Raw genomic sequence first — 25,055 nt, forward strand, 5'->3', positions numbered from 1 at the left:
ACGTGCAACAGCAGGAATTACCCTCATTGCTCTGAACAAACAAGCATCCTTCTCAGACAACTCTTTCCTAACACTCCAACAAAACTTCATTTCTGTCTCAAGGCCTTGCTTGTCTTAACACCCTTCCTTCATTTTGTCACACTTTCCCTAAGGCTAGACTTCACTATTTTTTTTTCACCATTATTCCTCTGTTACACCACCATCAGTAATCACATACATTATCCAAACCCAACTTCATTCTTCCTCACTCACCCTAGCACTCCCCCCCCCCACCTCAATAAACAATCAGCAGTACATTTCTTGGCTCCAAGTATGTAGTCAGCTTTGAAAGTGTATCATTATACGACCAGTAACTATTTCTGAATCCTTGCTGAGACCGCATCTAATCTCATTTCATAGACTTTTTCACACATTGGTTTGCGGTGAGGTCTCACTGTGAAACACATCAACCCAGTGAGGAAATGTGGTTGATTATGTGGTTGGGTGACCTCACCCGGAAAGAAACTCACAACCCTGTCTTGTGTCCAGTCAGGCTCGTTTGTAAAACCTTAGCTCAATCCTGAGTACCTGTGGCATCAAGCAGTACAAAGGAACAAGTGCAATTCATTTAGAAGTACCAAAACAATTGAATAAAAGAGAAACACCAATTTATAAAAATGGATGTTATTTTTGTGAATTTTTATACACCAAAAGAAAGAAAATCCACAGAAAGGTTACAATATAAATTTTTAAGTGAATCATAAGTCACAGCTTTTCACTCAAATTGTAAACAAGCTCTGACAACAAAAGCAGTTACCGGTTGCTTTGGAAACTTAAGTTGCGATTGGTTACTTTGACGCGCTTTTGGTGACCAGTAAGGCATAGCATAATATTTTCAAAGCATAGTTAAAGAAGATAGTCAAAGCAGACTCCAGTCCAGTCCCAGGCTCTATTGGTGAATCACCATAGGTATCAATGGAGTCACCCTGAACTGGGGGCTTGCTTGGTCCACCCCTCAGTCCTCAAATGCAGTGGAGAGCTTTGGCCACAGAGGTGGATGTCCTTCAAAGTCCAGGTGAAGCCCAGCCAAAAAACAGTTGTCGCTGGTCTACTGATCTACGGTCACAGCTAAACCAACGGTTCCCTTTAACGGAGGCTAGTGTCCGCCTTTGGTGACCACACTGCATTTTGATGGCCCTCTCTAGTCTAGCAGACATGGGTGCAACTTTTGTGTGTCTGTGTGTCAGGGTCTGTCTCCTGAGGTGCACTTCGGCAGTCATCGGTGAACAACTGGTTGCTGCTACCACCTCGGCCAATGCAGTTTCTTCAGCTTTTGTGGCCTGGCTCTTGGAATTCGCTGCTTTTGTATGAGTCTCACAGAACACTTTTTCTCGAGCAGGGCACCACAAGCACAGTTATCTCTGTGCTAGCTGAAGAGCAGCAGGTGCAGTGTAGCCTTTGGTACAGTCTCTCTTTGCCAGGTCAAGGGAACAGCAGGGCAGTCCGGCTTTGGTCTTCTCTCCTGTGCAGACATGATCTGAGGTCTGGGTGACAGGGGTGCCACTTTAATGACCACAACTTCCCTCAGGGCATGCAATCACTATTAGCCAATGGGCTACTAGGTCCACTCCAGCCTGATGATCACTTCCTGCAAATTGTGCCATCTAGCTATCCCAGATTGCAACATTCAGCCTACTCCCAAGATGGCAGAACCCCCCCCCCTCCTCTTCGTGTGTGGAACTTGGTATCCCACCCTAGAGGTTTGGCTACCCGATGGCTACACGTCCACAGGAAAACCGGTTTGGCAACTGTTTTCCCTTCTTTGTCTCGGACGCCAATCTGCCTACCACAACAACAGAGCAGTCCCTTTCGTGTGCATCTTCCCCTTTGAAGTTGCCTTTTACTTAAGTTACATTAAATGTAACTTGTGCATCAAGTCAGGTTTAATGCAATGATTCTTTTGATAACTTGAAGGACCAACTTTAGTAGTCCCATTCAGAAGTTAGCACAGTTGAGTTGTCAGGGTGTAACCATCCACTTTCCAATGGGGCTACTAGCCTTGTACAGTAAAAATGGCAATTTGGTTAGGTCTCACGACCTATCAATGCACGCAAGCGCATTGAGCGGAGCGAGAATTCATGTCGGCAAAATCCTCCTCAAACCACGGGCTTTCAGCCGCGGTTTTCTTTAAGTTCACGTGAATCACGTGATTAAACAAGCACGCGCATTCCCTTCTCCTCCCCTACGGCCGCACAGCACATCAAAGGGCTTCGCCCAGCGTGCGCTCTGCGGCTTCTCCTCCCCTATCACGCTTCTCCTCCCCTAATGCACCATGGCCGGCCGCTAGGCCGGCCGTACTTTCAGTTTCCCGCCAGTTTCAAATTACACAGTAAGCACAAAGCCGCACAGCACATCAAAGGGCTTCGCCCAGCGTGCGCTCTGCGGCTTCTCGGCTTCTCCTCCCCTAATTATTTATGGCTCAGTTTCCCGGCGCATGCATTTGATCACATTTTTTTTCGCTGCTCTCCCCCTCCCCTGCCCGCCGTGTCGCATTTCTCCTCCCCCCTCCCCTTCTCTGCCTTCCCTCGTCTTGTTAGTCAAAGCAGTTTCCGCGTCACGTGAAATGATTTAAGCGCGGAGCTGCTAGGCACACAAACAGTTGATACCGAAAATGCTGTGCTATTAACACCCTCTTACAGACACCCCATTAGTAATTATTGCAACTGCTGCCCAACTAAACCATACAGGTCCGTGCAGTCTCTCGCCACTTACATATACGCGTCGTTTATATTCATTTCCTGCCTGTCTCATAGACAAGCGCAGCTCCCATATTTCCCGGCCCCCACCCACATTGTAAGTGTACAAAGCACCCGTTATAGTCAGACCATTGATATCCAGACACGGTATCTAGAGAGTCTCACGGGAACATCACTCTGGCGTATGTCCGCCCCAACACCCACACCGTGGGCACAGCACCCACTGGTGCACACAAAGGTACACGCACGGATCACCATGCAGGCTCCTGTACACCGCTATGCTACACAGACATCCGCAGGCCACTTTGTACTGTACCCACATAGCCCCCTCTCGGCCATCACTACGCACACGGGTCCACGCACAAGCATGCTAGCATTACACACAACAGCTGTTCTAACGGTTCCCAATTATTCGAAGAAATATTATCCCTGACTTTATCTCCTGCGCTCGCAGCGCCAGCATTTAACTTCAAACGGAGGAATGCTGGCTGGCCGCGAGCTGCGTGATTAGATGAACAGATCGGACGTTAGCCCGGTTTGAAATGTGCGTGCGCTGGAGACGGGTCCTCGACGCAAGCCAATAATTAGATGAAACTATTCGAAGTCTTTAGACACGTAGGGGGAAGCCCACCAAAATTAAAGAATTGCCATTGGGGCACTGCAGTTGGACAAAGCCATCACAGCCAGGGTTGGGGCTTTCAACCGCTAACAAATTGTTTCTGGCCCAACTCAATCCAGCAGCCATATTTGTGCCCTTGGGACAAGCCACAGTAAAAACCCAATTCCTCAGTAATCTGGAGAGACCACAATATAATTCCCTTCAGGATCATCTCTTCTATCAATAACACTTCAATACACCAACAACCACTAACCAAAAAAAACAACTAGCGTTCAAAAACCAAAAATCATCTCGAAAGAACCTCATTAACTATGCAATGTCAAAATATACAAGCTTCTACAACTTCATCTACACTGCACTACACAACCAGATACCGATCAACAACACATACAGGTCTGGACACAAAAGGGAAATAACACAGATTATTTATTACACAAGAAGAATGAAAACATAACATATTACAACACAAGTGGATACAAATCAAGAGACGAAAAGGACAATCTACTACACTGGTATAATAGAGCATACAGAAGAGTCTTCAGAACCACAACAAGGCAAATTATATATATATATATATATATATATATATATATATATATTTCCGCAGCATTCTCCTTCCCTCGAAGTAGAGAGGTGGCACACAGGGATACATAACAAGCACTGGCGTTGCCAATAGGTCTCGCAGTGGGAAAGTTGGCGCTATTACAATTGCAAATGACACTGCCTTTTATTTTTGTTTTCATTTTAAAAACATAAAGGGCTTTGTCATTTACAAAACAAATAGCTCCAACTTTCCTACTGCGAGACCTATTGGCAACGCCAGTGCTTGTTACTTTTGGGACACATAAAAAACACATGTCCTGTGTTTTAATTTACAGCACCCTGCCTTAGGGCTTGATGCCTTCCTTATAGGTGACAACATATCTGTATTATATACGTATATATAAAAAAAATTATATATATATATATATATATATATATATATATATATATATATCCGACCCAAAAGTCATCCGCATTTCAAAGAGCCAACATACAGGTAGGTTATGAAAATTTTGTTTTTAATTGCAGGAAACCAGCGTGAAAAGATAAGAACAAAGTCCATTCAATTGGCAAGCCTGACGCATTTCATGCTCTCCCCGAGCATTTCTTCAGAGGCTTCTGTGAACTCTGTGCGGAGCCTTGGAGTATTTCAATCATTAGCACCTGCTCCAGTGGGCGTTGGCTGGAGCAGGTGCTGGTTTTCATAACCTACCTGTATGTTGGCTCTTTGAAATGGGGATGACTTTTGTGTTGGATTTGTTTACCGGCCGGTCCCGGTCGGGGAAGAGCCCTAACCACATAGAAGTGGTCCAAGCTGCAGTCACCTGGCTTACAGCACTATTTGGTAGGCAAGCTCGTTTTGCATGATGTTACTTACAGCGCAGAGCAGATCGAACATTTTCCAGACCCACTGGGGTTTCATGAACAATTACACTCTTTTCATAACCTACCTGTATGTTGACTCTTTGAAATGGGGATGACTTTTGTGTTGGATATATATATATATATATATATATCTATATCCAACACAAAAGTCATCCCCATTTCAAAGAGCCAACATACAGGTAGGTTATGAAAAGAGTGTAATTGTTCATGAAACCCCAGTGGGTCTGGAAAATGTTCGATCTGCTCTGCGCTGTATATATATATGTTCCAAAAGATCGTCCTATTCCAATCTGCCTTCCACGCAGAACAACGAAGAAATGCGAGACCACAAAGTAGGTGCAGTTTCTTAGTGCAGTTTATTACGTGCCAAAATTAAAGCCTGCAATTCCGCCATGACGCGTTTCACCTCGAGAGAGGCTTGTTCACATAAAGTGTCATGAACATAAACGAGGGTTTTTAAAGTGCCAATGCATAATTCAGTTCACCTGTGCAAATTGCATTTTTTTAGAGATCATAAACAGTGAAGACATACTGCGTTCATTTAAACATAGATAAAGGGCATAGTGCCCTAGAGGTTCCCATGTGCAGAGATGCAGTGTTGGAGTACAACCAATATCGTTTTAAAATCTATACAAATAAATAGATAAATTTCATTTCATATATATACATGGTTAAAAAGTTTTACGTATACTAGTTAAACCATAAAAGAATTTTTCATTTCATATATATACACACATGGTTAGAAATAGTTAAACCATAACGATTAAACTCCTAGATTGTGCTCCATATATATATACACGAAAATTACTCGTTATATAACACAGAGTAGTTACAGGAACCTTCATTTATCTTTTCAAGAAACGCACGGCTTCACTTTAAAAAGAAGTCATAATGCCCCAGTGGGCATGCATATAGCAGTTGCACAAGCTGAATAACAAAAAACAAAGACATGCACTTTTTAAGACATCCTCCTATAGTTACTGCAGAGCAAACAATATTAATAAAGTGAATGAGTGCTAATACTGGTGATTAAAAACATGCTACAGTTAACCGCAGGTAACGAAGTCAGATAAAAACAGAATGAGAGTCAGCTAGGGGAAATTACTATTCACACCAGGAATAACTCCTGAAGAACGTAATTTACAGCTAGAGGCAGGTGTAAAGATCCTCGCTATTATTGAGACCTCCTGGGCTCTTTGTATTGAATTCAAGAATGAATCTGGTTTCCAGGAGACGCAATTTTGCGTCCCGGTTACCCCCTCTTTTCAGAGGCAACACAGAGTCCACAAGGAAGTACTGTAAGCCACTGGGGTCACTATTATGCACTGTCTCAAAGTGTCTGGCCACTGGGTAGGCCTGGTCCTTCCCGGAGATTGCCCTCAGATGTTGTAAAATGCGCTTGTGTGCAGGTGGGCGCGTGCTCCCAACATATTGCAATCCACAAGGGCATTGCAAGACATATACCACGTATTCTGTCTTGCAAGTTAACCTTTTGTTAATAATGAAGGGTTTATCAGAGAAAGGACGTGGGACTTGGGTCTTGTTAATTCCGTGGTGACAGGCCTTACAGGTAAGACACTTTTTGAAACCAGTGATGTGATCCATCCAGGACTTCGTGGGTTCTAACATGTTACTGACTAGGGCACTGGCAAGGCTGGGAGATTTGCGAAAAGTTATGTTGGGTTTCTCGGGTACTAGGTCACCTATAATAGGGTCACCTTTGACCAGATTCCAATTCTTGTTTAAGATTTTCCTGATCTGGGAATGTTGGTTACTGTAAGTTACAATGGCTCTAGATTGAATTTGCTCATTGTTGTTACTTTCTGCACTGGATTTTATACTAGGCATAAGTGCATTCTCCCTTGTGATTTTTCTAGTACGCCTAATGGCTCCTTCTATTAGTGTACTGCTGTAACCTCTTTGCAGAAATCTCGCTTTACTGGCTTGCTGCGCCAGATCGCACTCCAAGTCGGAGCTGCAAATTCTCCGCAGTCTTAGCATCTCCCCGTAGGGGATGCTGCGGATCAGGTGTTGGGGATGCTGACTGCTGGCGTGTAAAACGTGTTGCCGGCAGTTATATATATCTATCTCCAGTAAAACCCCTCCTGCCAAACTCCTTCGCCTATTACTGGGGTGGCTCGCAGCTGGCAGAGCAGCCGGTATTAATATTACTTGCAAAACGGCATTCCAAAGCGCGCACTCAGGTCCAATAACAGCAGCACACACGCAAAATCCAAGTTGTAGGGATTATTTACGCCATAAACCCAACGTCAGGGCTTATGGCGTAAATAAACCCTACAACTTTGCAAGATATACATTACATCCATATATATATATGTATTTTTTTTTAAAGCTCACTAGTCCGTCTACTCTCATTCACTCACGACCGGGTGCTCTTGATAGCCGGTGACGGTGCCACGCTGGTCACAATCAGACAAAGGCTCTGATGCAAAAAGCATGCAGCACTCACGGGGACAATTCCAATATCTGTTTATTTCACAAACACTCTCGCAAGACGCGTTTCGGCCACCTCCTTTCTCAATTAGAGGCCGGTGCCACCTTCAGGCAGAATTTAAATACAGCCAATCAGCAAAATAAAGAAAGGACATTTATATGGATTAACAACCACTATTTGTAAGTAGTGTAATTCAGTTGCAATCACTGACATAATTGTGCCCTGAATGGACTCATCCACAGAAATATGTACATAGTAACGAACACCTTACAGTTATTGAATATAAGAAAGATCATCATCAGTGCAGAGGGATCAATGTGAACATCATAAATGGACTGCTAACTCCTCCCCAGCATTCAGGCCACCCGGTTTCTTGGTCTGGTTCTCAATGATATGACGAGACTCTAGCCTGCGTAGCTGGAGCAACCTATTTCCTCCCCTTATATCTGCTGGCACCTGATCCATACAGTAAAAGCTAAGGTGTTCTCGGTTGCTTTGGTGAGACACTTCAAAGTGCCTCGCCACTGGGTACGTGGGGTCCTTATTTTGTATAGCCCTCGGGTGTTCTAAGAACCTAATTTTCGTTGGGTGAGTAGTGCTCCCAATGTAACGCAAGCCACACGGACATACAAGGCAGTACACTGTATGACTTGTGTTACAATTCATTAAACTAGTGATCTTTTTGGGCTCCTTCATCCCCGGTATTTGGTAACTAGTCACCTTTTTGCTGTTCTTACAGGCCTTACATTTAAGGCAATGATAAAATCCTGTCAGTTTCCCAAATGGTGGAGGTTTCTCCTCTTTCTTACAGTGGCTTTGTACAATGTTCGAACCCAATGACCTAGCTCTCCTAAACGTTATCAATGGGGACTTAGGTAACTCCTTACCGATGACCGGATCAGATTTAAGTATGTGCCAATTCTTCACACACTTTTTTCTGATATCCGGGGCATCTGCGGAGTAGTTAATAATCATCCTCATGCTATTCTGGTTACTCTCTTGTGCCCTGGGTCTCTTTGTACTTTTCTTTGAGATTAAGTCAGATCTCAATCTTTTGTCAGCTTTCAATTTAGCCACCTGCAATACCTCCTTACTGTATCCTCTCATTTCAAACCTCAACAAACTTTCATTGGCCGCCTCCGCAAAATCATCTTGTCGTGTACAATTTCTCTTAATTCTCAGTAGTTCGCCATAGGGTATGCTAGATATAGTTTTTCCCGAATGGCAACTCCTCGCGTGGAGCACAGAATTACCGGCTGTCTGTTTCCTATGCAGCGCTGTACAGAATTTTCCCTCAGCTATGAACACTTTGAGGTCCAAAAAATTAACAGTTTATGTGCTAATTTCCCCACTGAATCTGAGATTAAGATCGTTCCTATTTAGTACCTCGACGTATTCCTTGGCACCTTCAATCGTACCTTTAAAGACGATAAACAGATCGTCTATGTATCTGTTCCAAGATACTACCCTCTCTGTCCATGTGGCGTTGTGAACTGCCCAGGCCACCTGCTCCTCCCACCAGCCGACGAAAAGATTTGCGTAGCTGGGGGCGAAGCAGGTGCCCATCGCGGTGCCACAGATCTGTTTGTAGAATTGATCCTGGAACAGAAAAATATTGTTACTTAGACAAAATGATATAAACTCAAGTAACATTTCATTGTGTGCCATCAAATTTATGGGCTGTGTCTCCAAGTACCATTTCACAGCTTTTGCCCCTTGGGAATGATCTATACTAGTGTATAGGCTCGAAATATCCAGTGTCATCATCACCAAATCATTAGTCCAGTTCAAATTGTCAATAATACGGAGAAAGTCAGTTGTATCCTTCAAATATGATTTCAACATTGTCACAAAATCGTAAAGAAAATAGTCCACGAACCTCGACATATGCTCCGTCAGGCTCCCAACAGACGAAACAATCGGACGTCCTGGTGGACTTGTTGCATGCTTATGCAGCTTGGGCAAAGGATAGAAAGTCGGTACCTTCGGCTGCTTGCATTCCAGGAAAGCAAATTCCTCTTTACTCAGCATTCCTTTATGATACCGCTTGTTGAGTAGGGAATGATAAGCATAGACACTCTCATCAAATGTCTTCTTAGTTACCTTGATGTAGTTTTTCTGGTCTTCCAATTGGGATAGGGCTTCCTTGACATAGAAATCCCTAGTCATCAAGACTACGTTTCCGCCTTTGTCGGACGGTTTACACACGATTTTGTCATCCTTTCTCAGATCCATTATTGCTCTCCTTTGCTGTTGAGTTATATTGCCATTTCCAGATTTCTTCTTTCTTGTAACATTACAATGGCTCCAAAGGTCTTTAATCATCATCTCTGAGACAGTATCAATCGCGTCAGCCGGCATCATCGGACAAAATCTTGATTTAGGTTTGAAAGGACTGTCTGGTTTAATTTGAGCCACCCCAGCCCACATCCTGCTCTGTGGCAATATTATTGCCATAGGGTCTCCTTCTTCAGCTAAGTCATTCATAACCGCAAGTGCTTCAATGTCGCCCGCAGTTAAAGTTGGTATTTCTTCAGCAGATGATATAGGTTTGTCAATGTGTGTCATACCTCTAAAGTATTTGAGTAATTTTATTTTTCTACAAAATTTGAAGAGGTCAATCCTTAGTTGAGTGTATTCTGAATTCTAATCAGGGCAGAAATTTAATCAAAGTCGTAAAACCTGTTCCTCGTCCTCTGATAGTCTTCTGGACGTGAGGTTGACGACCGTAAAGTTCTGGGTGTCTATCGTCTGTTCCAGTATTTTTTGCTCCTGGTCACCCTTGGCGATGCGTCGCCGGCGTTTGCTCCACCCGCCGCGCCTTGTCCTGCGTTTGCTTTCTTTTTCCTTTGTGGCTTTGGTTCCACTGGCTTTCCCCTTCCCCCTGTAGTCCGTGTTTCCCTTATGACCTGAAACTCGTCTAAAAAAGGGACAGATGTGGAAGCCTCCATGGATACTGGTGCCACATTCCTGGATACGTTGGATGAGCCGCCCTCTTCCTCACTTTGTTCAGTTTCTGTGGCCTCGGACTCTGAAGTAATTGCTGGCTCCGTGGCTTTATGGCTCAAAATCCTTTTTCTGGGCTGGTTGTATTTCTTTGCGAATGTTAGAATCCGTCCTTGCAAATAATCCCTTTCGTCCCTCTCAAACTTTTCTTGTTTTCGCCATTTTATCTTCTGTTCATACTCCTGGAGGCGTTTTTTCATTGCCTCTCGTAGTTCATTTTGTCTCTCTTTGTCTTCATTTTGTGTGATTTCATCCTCCAAATCCGATATCTCGCGCAGAGTTGCATCTCTATCGCTCCACGCGAATTTTATTAGTAGCATCAGCATTCCTTTTGATGAGTGAGCAGATAATTCCGCCCATTCCTTCAGTAGTTGTGGATTAGGATGTTCGTAAGCGGGGACAGTATATATTCTTAAACCCCGTGGGACTCGATTACACTCAACATACTTCTGGAGTGAGGTTGCCTCCCACCACTTGCGGGTCTCCCGCTCGCACAATCTCTCAAGTTTGGAGAAAAGATCTTTCAATGAATCACTGCTTGCTTTTTGTTTGTCTGCAACGTTTTTTTCCTTTCGAGACTGTGCTCCTGCACCTTTAAATATTTCTGTGGCTGCTTCCAGCCGTGCCTCCTCATCAAACATTGTCCGTAATATATTGTTGTTCCTTCGTTATTGTTTAAAGTCGAGTGTATATATATATGTATGTAATGTATATCTATAGATATATATATACACACACACACACACACACACACACACATATATATATATCATACAATAAAGAGGAATGTTTGGGCTCTGTCATTATTTAAATGGCAAAGTCGAGTTGGCAGTTAAAACTGCTCTGCCAGTATCAGTATGCAATGGCAGGCTTGGCGTCTTGCTTTTACTTTGTCAGGCTCATGGTGGCATAACAAGTGCTGCAATCTTTGAAGAACACTTTAACTTACAGGTCCTGGGTACCCCTGGTACCACACACTAGGGACGCATCAGTAAGTTAACTTATGCCAATTGGCTACAAGCCAAACAAACATACAATTTGGAAATGCATATGAATGTAAAATTCATACCAAATCCCTTTTTAAAATCATAAACTCACCCCTCACCACATACTTCACACCACTGGTACTTCACATATTTCTCCTGTAGCCTACTCAAGGTATTAGTAATTTCCGATGAATTCTCCATTAATCTGATAGAAACATTCCATAATGCTAAGGGCTGGCAACACTTTCGCAACCAACATATTTCTGCTCTTGATCTCAAACCCTGTTCTATAAACTTCTGAAGAAACGTCTGGACTCTCAGATTGTGATCTGGCCATGAATTGCCAAATATCAGGACATCATCCTGAAAATACTTCACACCCAGAATATCACCTGACATAGACGTCACTGTTGTTTGAAATACAGAGGCTGAAACAAGTTCAAATATCATATCCTAAACTATGCTTTATGGATGCAATAAACACTGTATATCCTTGTGACTCATTAAGTAATTTTATCTTGCAAAATGCCCAGATAAGATCCAAGTGGTAACCAGCCTAGCTCCTGAAAGCATTATCAGTATTTCTGTAATGTTTTCCAAAGAGCACTTGTCCACCACCACATATCTGTTAAGCCTACAGAAAGGCAAATCTCCCCATTTGTCTTCTTAGCCACCACATGAGGGGCCAAACACTCTGTGGCCTCGACCAATACCATCGCCCATGATTTGCACAGTTTCTCCACTTCTTTTTCTATGTATCACAAACATTAATGGGCAATCTTTTGACCTATGAAGCTACTGGAAGCACACATACTTTTTAATTTTATCTTATGAATGTATGGCTTGATACATCGTGGCTCGCACATGAAGCCTTTTGGAAATATCTTCACACTTATGCTCTTTCTACTGTTAATGTACGTGTGGCTGTGCATTAGGATTTAAACTAAAAAAAATCCTTATGATGTGGCTACCTAATGAGGTTGTTTTCCTTGAACAACACGTAAAATTTTCCCACAACCATTCTCTCTTGAAACTCAATGATGGCTTGAAAATAACCTTTTACTTAACAGCATAGCCTCCTACCTCCTCTAGCCTAATGTCCATTATGTACATCTGTATATGCCCCCCAAAAATCTTCATAAATACATCTTCAAAAATGTTGGTGAATCACATACAAGAATCAAATATTATTTCTATGTCTTTTCCTTCCACTTTTACCTAGTCATTGAAACCTCCTGAGGCGGAAGCCGGGAGTAGAGATAGCAGATCGACAATTTTAAAACTGTGTAAATATTGTGCTTTTAAACCCTTACCGATCCTTTTGGGCACCAGTCCTCAGACCCAGGCATCCCCGTACAGCGGAGTTAGCGCTGACACGGGTGAACGCCTCTTTCTTGCCGCCATTGCTTTCGAGCACAGTCAGACACGAGACACGGCTACTTGTGCTGGCCACGCCCCCCCTCACCAGGTATAAAAGCGCGCGCTGATTCCAAGCGCCGCATTGACATTGAAACCTCCTGAGGCGGAAGCCGGGAGTAGAGATAGCGGATCCACAATTTTAAAACTGTAAATATTGTGCTTTTAAACCCTTACAGATCCTTTTGGGCACCAGTCCTCAGACCCAGGCATCCCCGTACAGCGGAGTTAGCGCTGACACGGGTGAACGCCTCTTTCTAGCCGCCATTGCCTTCGAGCACAGTCAGACACGAGACACGCCTACTTGTGCTGGCCATGCCCCCCCTCACCAGGTATAAAAGCGCGCGCTGATTACAAGCGCCGCATTGACATTGAAACCTCCTGAGGCGGAAGCCGGGAGTAGAGATAGCAGTTCGACAATTTTAAAACTGTGTATTGTGCTTTTAAACCCTTACCGATCCTTTTGGGCACCAGTCCTCAGACCCAGGCATCCCCGTACAGCGGAGTTAGCGCTGACACGGGTGAACGCCTCTTTCTAGCCGCCATTGCCTTCAAGCACAGTCAGACACGAGACATGCCTACATGTGCAGCCACGCCCCCCCTCCAACGCCCTCAGCAATCCAATAAAGCATGTGCTTTTACCGGAAGCACAGCGGACGAGCGCAGCGGGCGCGACGATGGCGCGACGATGGCGCGCTGAAGACGCGCTTATGGCAAGCTCGTCTGCGCTCGTCCGCGCTAGGCAGAGCTCAGAGTCAGACACTATAGATAATATTATCCCCCGCACACACAGATACTCAAGGGATGCACTGCTACAATTGAATAGAGAGCTAAAGGGCCCTTGCTCACACTCTATAGTTGGGGACACCTCCTCCAACCACTGCCTTCACTGCCCGTATAAATTTACACCTACCGTGCCTCAACATTCCTCTTCCATCCTAATGCGCGTGGCCTTGATTAATTGCAGATCACTCCCCAAGCACTCAATAGAAATATACCAAACGTTAGAAAATCGTCAGTTAGACGTTCTTTTCCTAACGGAAACTTGGTTGGGACCAGATTCTGACCCAAACATCGTCAAGTCCCTCCCTTCGGGCTGCTTAATTCAACATGTGGACCGATCCAAAGGGAAGGGAGGGGGTGTTGCTATAATCTATAAAGATCATCTTGCCTGCCGATTGCAAGGCAGCCCCCTCCTAGATTGTGAAAATGTTCTATTCTCAATCCAAGCCTCCCCATGTAGATCTTTGTCCGGAATTCTTATCTACCGCCCTCCAGGACCCATGGGCCAGTTCAGTGAATCTCTCCTGGAACATACTTGCACATTGGCTGCCATTCACTCCACTTTTATGATCCTAGGAGATCTGAATATTCATTTCGATAAAAAGGAAGTCAAACCAGCCTCTGACCTAATAGCAGATCTTGAAACTCTTCAGCTTAGGCTACAAAGTAGACAACCGACCCATTCCCTGGGCCACCTGTTGGATCATATTTTTTCCAACATTAATTTTACTATCTTGGATCATACTCCCGTACCATGGTCTGACCATTTTTTAATCTCATTGAATTGGCAGCTATATCACATCTTACACCCTAAATCTCTACCTAATAAGCCCACTCGCTCTTGGGCTACGCTAGACCCAGAAAAATGGAAGTTAAATTTAGAGCGCTCCCCCCCTAAACTTATCTCCAACCCTATTCACGCCGACGCAGAGTTTTCAAAATGGATAGGAGAGTCATTAAACAAAACCCTACCTAAAAAGTCTTCTTGTAAACCCCGAGGTAAAATTACCTCCCCATGGTTTACCCAGGAAATGCGACTTCTAAAAAAAGTCAGTAAAGAATCAGAAAGAGACTGGAGAAAAAATTTCGACCCTATTAAAAAAATTGAATATAAACAGACCATTCTCAATTACAAAAAGGCACTTAAAACCGCCCAAGTCAAATATTTCGAGGAAAAAATCAATTCATCTACCAACTCATCAAGGGAGATGTTTCAAATTGCTAAAAAACTTCTCAAAACACCTGATCCTCCCCCTTTAGTAGAGCCATCAGCTAATCGATGCAATGAACTTGCAGAATTTTTTGATTCAAAGATTAAAAATATTCTCAATTCTCTTCCATCATAAACATCTGACACTCTCTCCATTTCTAATTCGTCTAATCTCACACCCCATGCTACAGCATATCAATTGTCTCACTTCACCCCCTTGACAATAGATACTCTCTCCTCAATACTATTTTCAATCAAAAGTGGATCCCCTACTGATCCCGCACCCTTTAATATCCTAAAGTTAGTTGCGCCTACCATCCTTCCTCATCTGGAAAAGCTGATTAATATCTCACTTATCTATGGCGTTGTTCCACCAAGCTGGAAAAAAGCAATGTCAAAGCCCTCATTAAGAAATCGCATTTGGACCCACGAGAATTAGGCAATTTTCGGCCGATCTCCCTGCTCCCATGTATCAGCAAAGTAGCCGAGAAATATGTCAATCACCAACTTTCTGAATACCTTGAAACCAATGGTCTCCTGGAGCCGTCTCAGACGGGATTTAGGCCTGGCCAGAGCACAGAAACGGCGATATTGGCGGTTGTCGAAGAGGCAAGAAAAATCATGGACTCAGGAGGATCAGTGGCAGTGATCCTCCTGGACCTGAGCGCGCCTTCGACACCGTCAACCATTCAACACTGGTCCATAGGCTTAGAGATCTTGGAATCGTAGGAACGGCCCTGTCCTGGCTGGAATCCTTCCTTAACGATAGGTCTTTCCAGGTAGCAGATGGTAATTTCACTTCTAGGCCCACTGCCATCAGCTGTGGGGTCCCTCAGGGTACGTCCCTGAGTCCGACCCTTTTTAATGTTTACATGTCCCCCCTTGAGAAGATCGTCACCCCTTTCGGGATCAAGCTTTTAACCTACGCTGACGATACCCAATTGGTAGTCTCCTTAAGTCAGCAAGACCAATCCCTCACCAACCTCCACAACTGCAACATAACTAAATGGATGAACACCTCACATCTCAAACTTAATAATGACAAAACAGAGATAATGATTCTAGGCAATCAGTCACTCTACCAACCTAAATCCCTGTGGCCACCCTGTATGGGCACACCTCCTAATCCGAAGCAAGAAATCAAGAGTCTAGGAATCTGGCTAGATGAAGGCCTTAATTTCTTCCCCCAAGCAAGAAAAACGGCTGGTGTGTGCCATGGCCTTCTACGGACCGCTAGAAAAATTCTGCCTTTACTTCCAACACAATCCCAAAAACTCTTGATTCACGGTCTTGTGTTGTCCCGCCTAGACTACGGCAATGTCCTCTATCTGGGGGCCCCTAAAAAAGTAATATCAAAACTTCAGACAGTACAAAATACTGCCGCCCGACTTCTCACAGGAACCCATTGTCGCTGTTCAGCCAAACCAGCCCTGAACGCCTTGCATTGGCTGCCTATCCAGGAAAGAATACAATTTAAGGCACTTTGCACGACACATAAAATTCTGCATGGGAAGGCTCCACCCATCTTAAAAAACCTTATTACTCCCTATACTACTAAGAGAACGTTACGCTCTACACACTGTAACTTGGCATCCGTACCCAGAATCAAGAAAGCCCGCTCTGGAGGTAGACTCTTTGCATATAATGCTTCCAAGCTATGGAATGGATTGCCCCCAGACATCAGAGCCCAGCCCAATCTACTCGCATTCCGCAGGGCACTCAAGACTTGGCTGTTCCCGTAATGCTTCCCTCGCACCTGGTTTCTTGTCACCAGCGCTGGGACGCTCACGGGCAGCCATGCGCTTTACAAATCTGTAAAATAAAATAAATAAATAGTCAGAAGGGCTCCCGCCCACCCGAGATGCAACATGATTTCACTACATATCACTTTCACAGCCTTCATTATTTTCCCTTGAATCACACTCCCACGTTATTTAACATAGTAATCATCTCTGCTGCATTTGTTACATGTGGCTTTCCCAGGGCATTCTTTACTTCTTGTTGTGTGACCATTCATGCCACACCAGCAACACTGTCCCTTGAATCTAACATTCCTTTCAGTGACTTTTCCTTCATTTTCTGCAAACAATTTTTCTTGAATCTGACACACACCTGTTATGGTGAAGGATGACATAAGACCAGAAAGAAGAGTATGAAGAGTTGTATTTCCAGCTCCCGGTAGCCAGGCTTCTTTTGCTACGAAATAGTGGACAAGCTGCAAACTACCATTATAATCATTATCTATCTGGCATGACACTATCTCCCTCTTATAAAGTTAGTCTTTTGCCACAAGACAATGGTTAAAATGCTTTAAGAACAGGATTTGACCACTTGGAATAGGGGCCTGCCACCTACTGGGGTAAGCTCAAGAAAGGCAGGGCATCAGTGTGGCACTGCGGAGAGGTCAGACCACTGTGCAAGGAACTGGGTGGTGACAGCCTGGCTTCATGCACCTCACGAACCATTAGGTCATGACCAGAAAAAGTGACCGAGCAGCGTGGACATCTGTGGAGTGGTTGTCTGATTAGAGGTATAAGCAGGGAAGGAGATAGGCCCAGTAAACAGAAAATGTATCAAAACAGACCAAAGAGAGAAACCCTTACAATCTCCTCTACAGATATAAAGGCTCAAAGGACAGGGGTGGAGGTCCTTGCCAGCAGAAAGGGTTATGCTGAAGAAAACTTGCAGGTGACAACCCTAAATTGGGGAACCATGGTTAAACAATGCCTACTCATACTGATACCTATGGCAAACAAGCATTGGCATGGCCAATAGGTCTCGCCTTTGGGGCGTGATATGTATTTAGACAGAGATATTGGCTTTGTTAACGTTTTTAATATGCGTTGTAGAAGGTAGCATGCACCACAGCTGCCCAGGGATGTGAAAGGAAGCACGCACTACGGTGATGAAAAATGTGAATGTTAAAAGGTGCAGTCCATTTTGAAGCTGTGTACTGTGCAATGGGGGAAAGGAAGCACATAGTACAGCTGTGCACTGTGCAGAGATGTCAAATGTAGCACGTACCACAGCTGTGCAGAGGTGTGAAAGGAAGCGAGACCACGGTGATGAAAAAACACTAATGTTAAAAGGTGCGGTCAATTTTTAAGATGGTCATGAAAAAGAGGCGACTATAGAGGCCAACTACAGAGTACAGCAAATGTCTTGAAAATAATATACTAATACAAAGATAACGGTGCAGGAAGAGTGTGCTTACATAGATGAAATGCGAGTGCTGGAAAAAGAAGCGTGCACTGTTGTGGTGGTGGGGTCTGTCACTTGGCCGGGGTGGAGGGGATGCGCCTTGTAAGGAAAGCTGCAAGCTCTTGAAATTAAACATGATCCACAACAGATGGCACGCTGCGCGCCGCTGCTCGCTCCCGACAGCTAAACGCTGTGGGAGTAAACATTTTCAGAAAAGGTGGGACATGCACCCGCCTTTGACCAATTGCGTGCTGTCATTTTTGAAAGCCTCACGCAAAGGGCAATAGCATGTGTGGAAAATCGAACACCACATGCACAAGTTTTCAGAAAGTCTGAAATGATTCCAGGAGGCTTTCTCCTAGAGCAGCGCATGCGTGCTGCGCTAGGCTCGACCTAAAAAGGGCTGGAAAATTTGGGATACGTTTCTGGCATTAGGATTGTTATTGGCTAAAAGATGAATAGTAATACATTGGCTCTCTTCTATGACCCTTAGTTTTTAATTATGGATTGCCGACTTGATACAGTAGGCAATAGCTGAAGAGTGTTGTCTAAGAGAGGTGAGGATGGATCATAACCTGTAAACTGACTTTCAAAGGCAAACGACCACGCGGATACGCTGTGGGGGGCGAAGGATAAGTCAATGATCAGTACTCAGGGTGGAGTGTATTAGGGTAGCAAATTTACAAACAGATGTTGGGAGTCATGCTTGCCGCAGTTGATGTGAAACCTTAAAATCTGAATCTCTTGTTTTCTGATTCAGCTGTGCCTCATTTATACTCACCTTTGACCTGTTTTTCAGCCTGACTCTGTCCCTGACGCCACCTGCATAAACATTAGGTCACAAAGCTAAAGTTGAGATATTGTAGGCTGCCTAAACATGCAAAGTCTATTTTGACAAAATGGGGTAACCCTGTGTCCCTCAGAACCTGAGTATATGCGATTGACAAAAAAGTGGTTCTGTTGGGTATTGTACAATCTCTTTGGGTTAGGCTAAAGACAGCTCTAAAACACAAACAAGCAAAACTCTCTGATATTCAAAGTTTTTATATATATTAAAAACAAAAACCAATGAAACAGTAAAATGGAATTACTTCATTCCACTACATTACTAACAAACATAAGTGCAGTGACTGTGGTGATTCCAGTGACAAATGTGAAACATGTAGTGACACTTATATACAAGGACGTTAAATCAATACACTTTGCAAAAAAGGAAGGGAGAGGGGGAGGAGTAGAACGATATATTTTTTTATCGTTTTGTGGCCAGTTTCATCATAGTAAAAGTTCCAAGGAAAGCAAGGAATTATTGTCCGTATTCCTGGAATTATCTTGGCCAAAAGGAAGAGCGTCGAGGTTTCGACCCAGGTTGCGCCCCAGTTGGTGGTCGCGGCGGGTCTTTATCAAGACAAAAGGGGGCTGGAAAAGAAGGGAAACCTGTATCAGAGAGATGCTTGTATGGACCGTCATAAATGACGAGAGTAGCTCCAGGTTACTTACATGGGGAATGTTCAAAAGTTAATGTGTTCCAGAGGGTAGCCCGTTGGTCAACCTGGAACAAAATATTTAAATAAGGAAATTTAAGGACCAGATGGTATGGGATTCATTCACACTCATAGTCTTAAGTGCCTAAGTGACAGAATAAATTAGTCTGCCCTGTACAGTGCACGAGTGAATTAGCCTTTTAATTTAGCCTTTATAAAAATGCTCCCCGGGTTGGTTATGAGGGAAGTAGCATGTGAACCAGTCCTTATTAAAATCAACGGTGGGCATCCGTGATGTGATGTGGGCAATTTGGTATGAGCGCCGGCACGAGCATGCCGTGCGCTGTGCTGGTGCACCAACATACCATTATATGCCAGAGTGATTGGGTATCTCAGCCGGAGTGCCTGCGTGATATTTAGAAAACGGTGCAGTACCACTTAAGCTGGAAGGGGCAATCAGGGTGTGACGTCCGGACTTACCCTCGGTATGAATTCATCAGCGTGGGTGCCTCCGCGATGTGAGGAACAGCGATCCAAAAGTGAACGCCAAAAACGAGCTCTCAGAATGAAAGCGCTCGTACTGAGGGGCTTGTCTCAGGGCGGTAAATGTACTCGTATCCAGGCAACGTTAACCCGGAACGAGACTGGCCAATCAGGTTAGAAGCGTCAGCGAGGAAGGCGGAAGGCCTTTCTCCTCGAGGACGCAGTAGGGTGTTTTTCTCCATAGGTTTCCTGTATAGATCACAGATTACTACACCCTCTTCCGATTTGAAAACAAGATCCAAAAAGGCAATGTTCTTCTTGTCATAATTCATGGTGAATTGTATATCTTTGCTTCTTGTATTGAGCCAGAGGAAGAAATCTCTGAGGTAAGCTTAAACCTATGGAGAAAAACACCCTACTGAAATATGACTCACACCACCCACGTAATCTACGAGATAACCTGCCCTTTGGTCAGTATCTACGCATTAGACGCAACTGCACTAAAAAAACGGACTTCTTTAAAGAATGCGAGACTCTAACTAAACGCCTACGGGAACGTGGCTACCCGGTGGGTCTCTTGAAACGTGCCAAAAAAAGAGCTTGGTACTGCCCGAGAGAGGAACTCCTGACCCCGAAAGATAAAGGTTCAGACTCTGTTGGTTTGGTCTGTGTTACCACTTTCCATTCTAAGAGTAATGTGGTAAAAAAGACAATAAAGAAATACTGGAATCTGGTTGCCTCGGAACTGAATACTGAAACAACTCCACTTTTTGCTTTCAAGAGAGGGAGAAATATAAAGGACAATGTTGTGAAAGCCTTTTTAGAACCACCCAAACCGGTGACTCTCAGAGACCAGTTAGGTTTACCACCTATAAAAGGACATGTCAGGTGTGGTACCTGCAAAGCGTGTCCCATGTGCATGGATGGCCCATCTTTCATCTACAATAACAAGACCCATAGCCTACCCACCCTGACCAACTGCAACACTGCTAACGTCATCTATATCATCTTTTGTCCATGTAATAAACCATATGTTGGACAGACGACGCAAAAAGTAAAAACACGCATTTTGCAACATATGAGCCGGATTCGTTGCAAAGTACAGGGTGCACCCATGGTAGAACACTTTCTGAGTAGTAACCATGATCCCACAAGCATGCGCTGGCGCATTCTGGAAAAAATCAATATGAATCCAAGAGGTGGTTCCTTGACCACCACACTGAACAGAAAAGAATGTAAATGGATCCATATCTTGAATTCTGTAAGCCAGGGATTAAATGAGCATGAGGAAATCAGTAAACAGATGGCGCTACTGTAAACACTTGGCATCAATTATTGTTCCTTATGAGACAATCTAGAATATTCTCGATGTTTGGCTCCTATACCCTAGGATAGACATTGATTGTAAATGTGCACACTATGTTGTCTGCAACTATCTCCCATCAACTTTGGAGCATTGCCTCCATCCAATTTATTTATTGATGCCTCTCTTTGATAAGACCCACTAATTTGTATGGCGTTTTTTATTATCAGCATTGTATTTTCATAATTTAGCAAGAGATATTGAATGTTTGGTAAACAATCACGCAGATGTTATAATTTATGTGTTATTTGACATTGTTCCCTCATGAATATGAGAGTTTTTTCACAAGCTATTTCCTTCATTGCTAATTGTGGAAAACCACGTCTCCTCCGTGACCGCGCGCAGCTCCACTAATGCGTGCAAGCGTTGCCTAGCAACAGACGTCCACTGCGTCCTCGAGGAGAAAGGCCTTCCGCCTTCCTCGCTGACGCTTCTAACCTGATTGGCCAGTCTCGTTCCGGGTTAACGTTGCCTGGATACGAGTACATTTACCGCCCTGAGACAAGCCCCTCAGTACGAGCGCTTTCATTCTGAGAGCTTGTTTTTGGCATTCACTTTTGGATCGCTGTTCCTCACATCGCGGAGGCACCCACGCTGATGAATTCATACCGAGGGTAAGTCCGGATGTCAGACCCTGATTGCCCCTTCCAGCTTAAGTGGTACTGCACCGTTTTCTAAATATCACGCAGGCACTCCGGCTGAGATACCCAATCACTCTGGCATATAATGGTATGTTGGTGCACCAGCACAGCGCACGGCATGCTCGTGCCGGCGCTCATACCAAATTGCCCACATCACATCACGGATGCCCACCGTTGATTTTAATAAGGATTGGTTCACATGCTACTTCCCTCATAACCAACCCGGGGAGCATTTTTATAAAGGCTAAATTAAAAGGCTAATTCACTCGTGCACTGTTCAGGGCAGACTAATTTATTCTATCACTTAGGCACTTAAGACTATGAGTGTGAATGAATCCCATACCATCTGGTCCTTAAATTTCCTTATTTAAATATTTTGTTCCAGGTTGACCAACGGGCTACCCTCTGGAACACATTAACTTTTGAACATTCCCCATGTAAGTAACCTGGAGCTACTCTCGTCATTTATGACGGTCCATACAAGCATCTCTCTGATACAGGTTTCCCTTCTTTTCCAGCCCCCTTTTGTCTTGATAAAGACCCGCCGCGACCACCAACTGGGGCGCAACCTGGGTCGAAACGTCGACGCTCTTCCTTTTGGCCAAGATAATTCCAGGAATACGGACAATAATTCCTTGCTTTCCTTGGAACTTTTACTATGATGAAACTGGCCACAAAACGATAAAAAAATATATCGTTCTACTCCTCCCCCTCTCCCTTCCTTTTTTGCAAAGTGTATTGATTTAACGTCCTTGTATATAAGTGTCACTACATGTTTCACATTTGTCACTGGAATCACCACAGTCACTGCACTTATGTTTGTTAGTAATGTAGTGGAATGAAGTAATTCCATTTTACTGTTTCATTGGTTTTTGTTTTTAATATATATAAAAACTTTGAATATCAGAGAGTTTTGCTTGTTTGTGTTTTAGAGCTGTCTTTAGCCTAACCCAAAGAGATTGTACAATACCCAACAGAACCACTTTTTGTCAATCTTAAACATGCAAAGTCACCACAAAAGAACAGCTGATGTCTGCACTGTGGGTTTAGTGTGTATTTTAAACAATATTAAAGCCTTAGTTAAAGTTTGTTCAGATAAGCCTATCTTGTTATGCAGCCTCAAGATGTGACAGTTACACAAGGCACCAAGATTGTTGATTCTTACCGATTGTCTAATTTGAGTGTTCTTCCCAGAGCCTATTTAACTCTGAGCGTTTCTTGTCTGTGATTTTCACGATATAAACCCATGTAACCATAGTTCAGTGTGTTCTGTCCTTGGTATCTTGATGGTACAGGTTGGATGGAGCCCCATTCCTGAATGAATAAACTACCCATGGTATTGATTTTGCTCCAGTGTTGTATCCTCCTTATTTAGATAACTGACCTGTGGCCAAGCGATGTGCCCTGCACTAGCAGGTTATAGATGAATCTGCTCCACAAATTGACGCTCAACGAAGGGCCCCTGCAAAGGCTTGCAGTCTGACTGGGGGAGGAGATCAGGTCAGTAAGACGAACTTCGCTGAGGAGCGCACCACCTGATGAGATTAGTGTTGCTCATGGTCCAAGGTGATTTTTCAGCTCTCCAACTCTGATCTTCCTGGCGGCTGCTAGCCTTGACTGGGGCCTTTGGACGGTCATTTTTGGATCATGGAGGATCGGCAGGTGGGAGGCAAAAAACTACGCATGAGGTAAAACTGTATTGAACCGGTTCATTTGTTCATTTGGTTTGGATCTGGTTGATCTTTGCTTGACTTGGTATTCATCTTGACTTGGTATTTGATTGGTAATTTGTTTGGAATTTGGTAATCCTTTCGAACTCGGTTTTGAATTTTTGAAACCTAGGATCTGTTTGGTATTTTGAGATCTAAGTTTTGTTTTAAGACTTGCTATTTGTTTTGAATAACATTTTTTATTACAGGTAAATGTGAGAATATTTTTTATTTCTCCCTGTTTATATGTTTTTTTTTTCTTATATAACATGCCTGTGTTTAGCACCCTTTGGAAGTTTTGTTGTTGCTGCTGCAATAAGCAGAACATTTTGGAAGCAAGTCAGCCACCAGAAGGTATGGCAAATTTTGAGATGTACATCAAATATGGTATTTGTCCCATCATGTATAATACATTGTGGAACAAATTCACAAAAGGGGATCCCCAGCTGAGATGGCCCTTAGAGGGAACTATGGACCCTCACAAACTTGAGTATTTAGAGAATCAATTGTTTTTGAAGAAAGTTAGGCCGGCTATGTTTGACAGTTTGCGTATGTGGAGGAAAGAAGTAAGGGAGCGGAAGCTCAAGGCAGAGAAGGTACAAAGGAAACAGGAAAGCAAAAGAGAGTATCAGAAGTATAAGGAATTGAAGGAAAGGGAATTTCAGGAGAAAAAGGAATGTTTAGATAGGGAGCATAAATTATTAATATCCAAGGAATATATAGTTAGCCCAACTGTAGCAGTTGAGGTCCACCAAGAAGATGTGGATTTAGATATTGATGGGTTATTGATAGAACAACCCCGCCCCCATATGTACCCTTAACACCTCCTCCCCCTGGACCCCTAAATATCGCCCCCACTTGTACCCCGGTTCCACCTCCTTTGCCTATGGTTGTTCAGCCCCCTATTTTCCAACCAGTACCGGTACATTTCTTACCCCCTCCAACCCAGGCTACTGCACCCCCATCTCAAGCCTCTGCGCCTCCACCTCAGGCCACTGCATTTGAAATGTCTAATGATTTTGTACTTCCTGCAGCTGTTCTAACCCCTCAAGTTCTCTGCTCTACTGTATCTCAGTTTCATCGGGATGCGATAAGATTGATGGTATTAAATTGGTTAAGTGATTTAGAAATGGAAGTAGAAGACATGATAATCCAGATTCAGAATTTTTCTGAAGGCGAGCTTCTTTGCCTCATAAATAAGCTTTCTCATTAACTTATGGTTCAATGGGAGATCACAACAGGACAAAATGGCCCGGATGATGTTAGAGCAATTAATAGACAGTGTCAGATAGCGGCCTTCCCTGTAGATAGCATTAATACTGCTATAGCAACGATAATTGGATACCGTAATGAGCTCTCTTCCTCTCCCCGAATAAGACCTATGAGGGAAGCTGCGCCACAGTTTATCCCTGGAAGAGGAAATGCAGACAATGATGACCCAAACAGTGCTGATGCTAGAGCCCATTTTTTGTATAATTGGATATATACACCCTGGAAAAGGACGGATGTACTCACTTTAAAAGTCACTTTACCAGACAT

The 25,055-nt window shown here is 43.8% G+C and overlaps 1 protein-coding gene across 1 annotated transcript in view; it reads right to left on the reverse strand.

Annotated features, from left to right (window-relative positions):
- Window positions 1-25,055, reverse strand: part of LOC147750925 (ankyrin repeat and FYVE domain-containing protein 1-like) — a 176,911-nt gene that overhangs the window by 66,706 nt on the left and 85,150 nt on the right. The gene's annotated exons all lie outside the window — the stretch shown is intronic.

The sequence above is a fragment of the Lissotriton vulgaris genome, chromosome 1_1, assembly GCF_964263255.1.
Source record: "Lissotriton vulgaris chromosome 1_1, aLisVul1.2, whole genome shotgun sequence".
Taxonomy (NCBI): Eukaryota; Metazoa; Chordata; class Amphibia; order Caudata; family Salamandridae; genus Lissotriton; species Lissotriton vulgaris.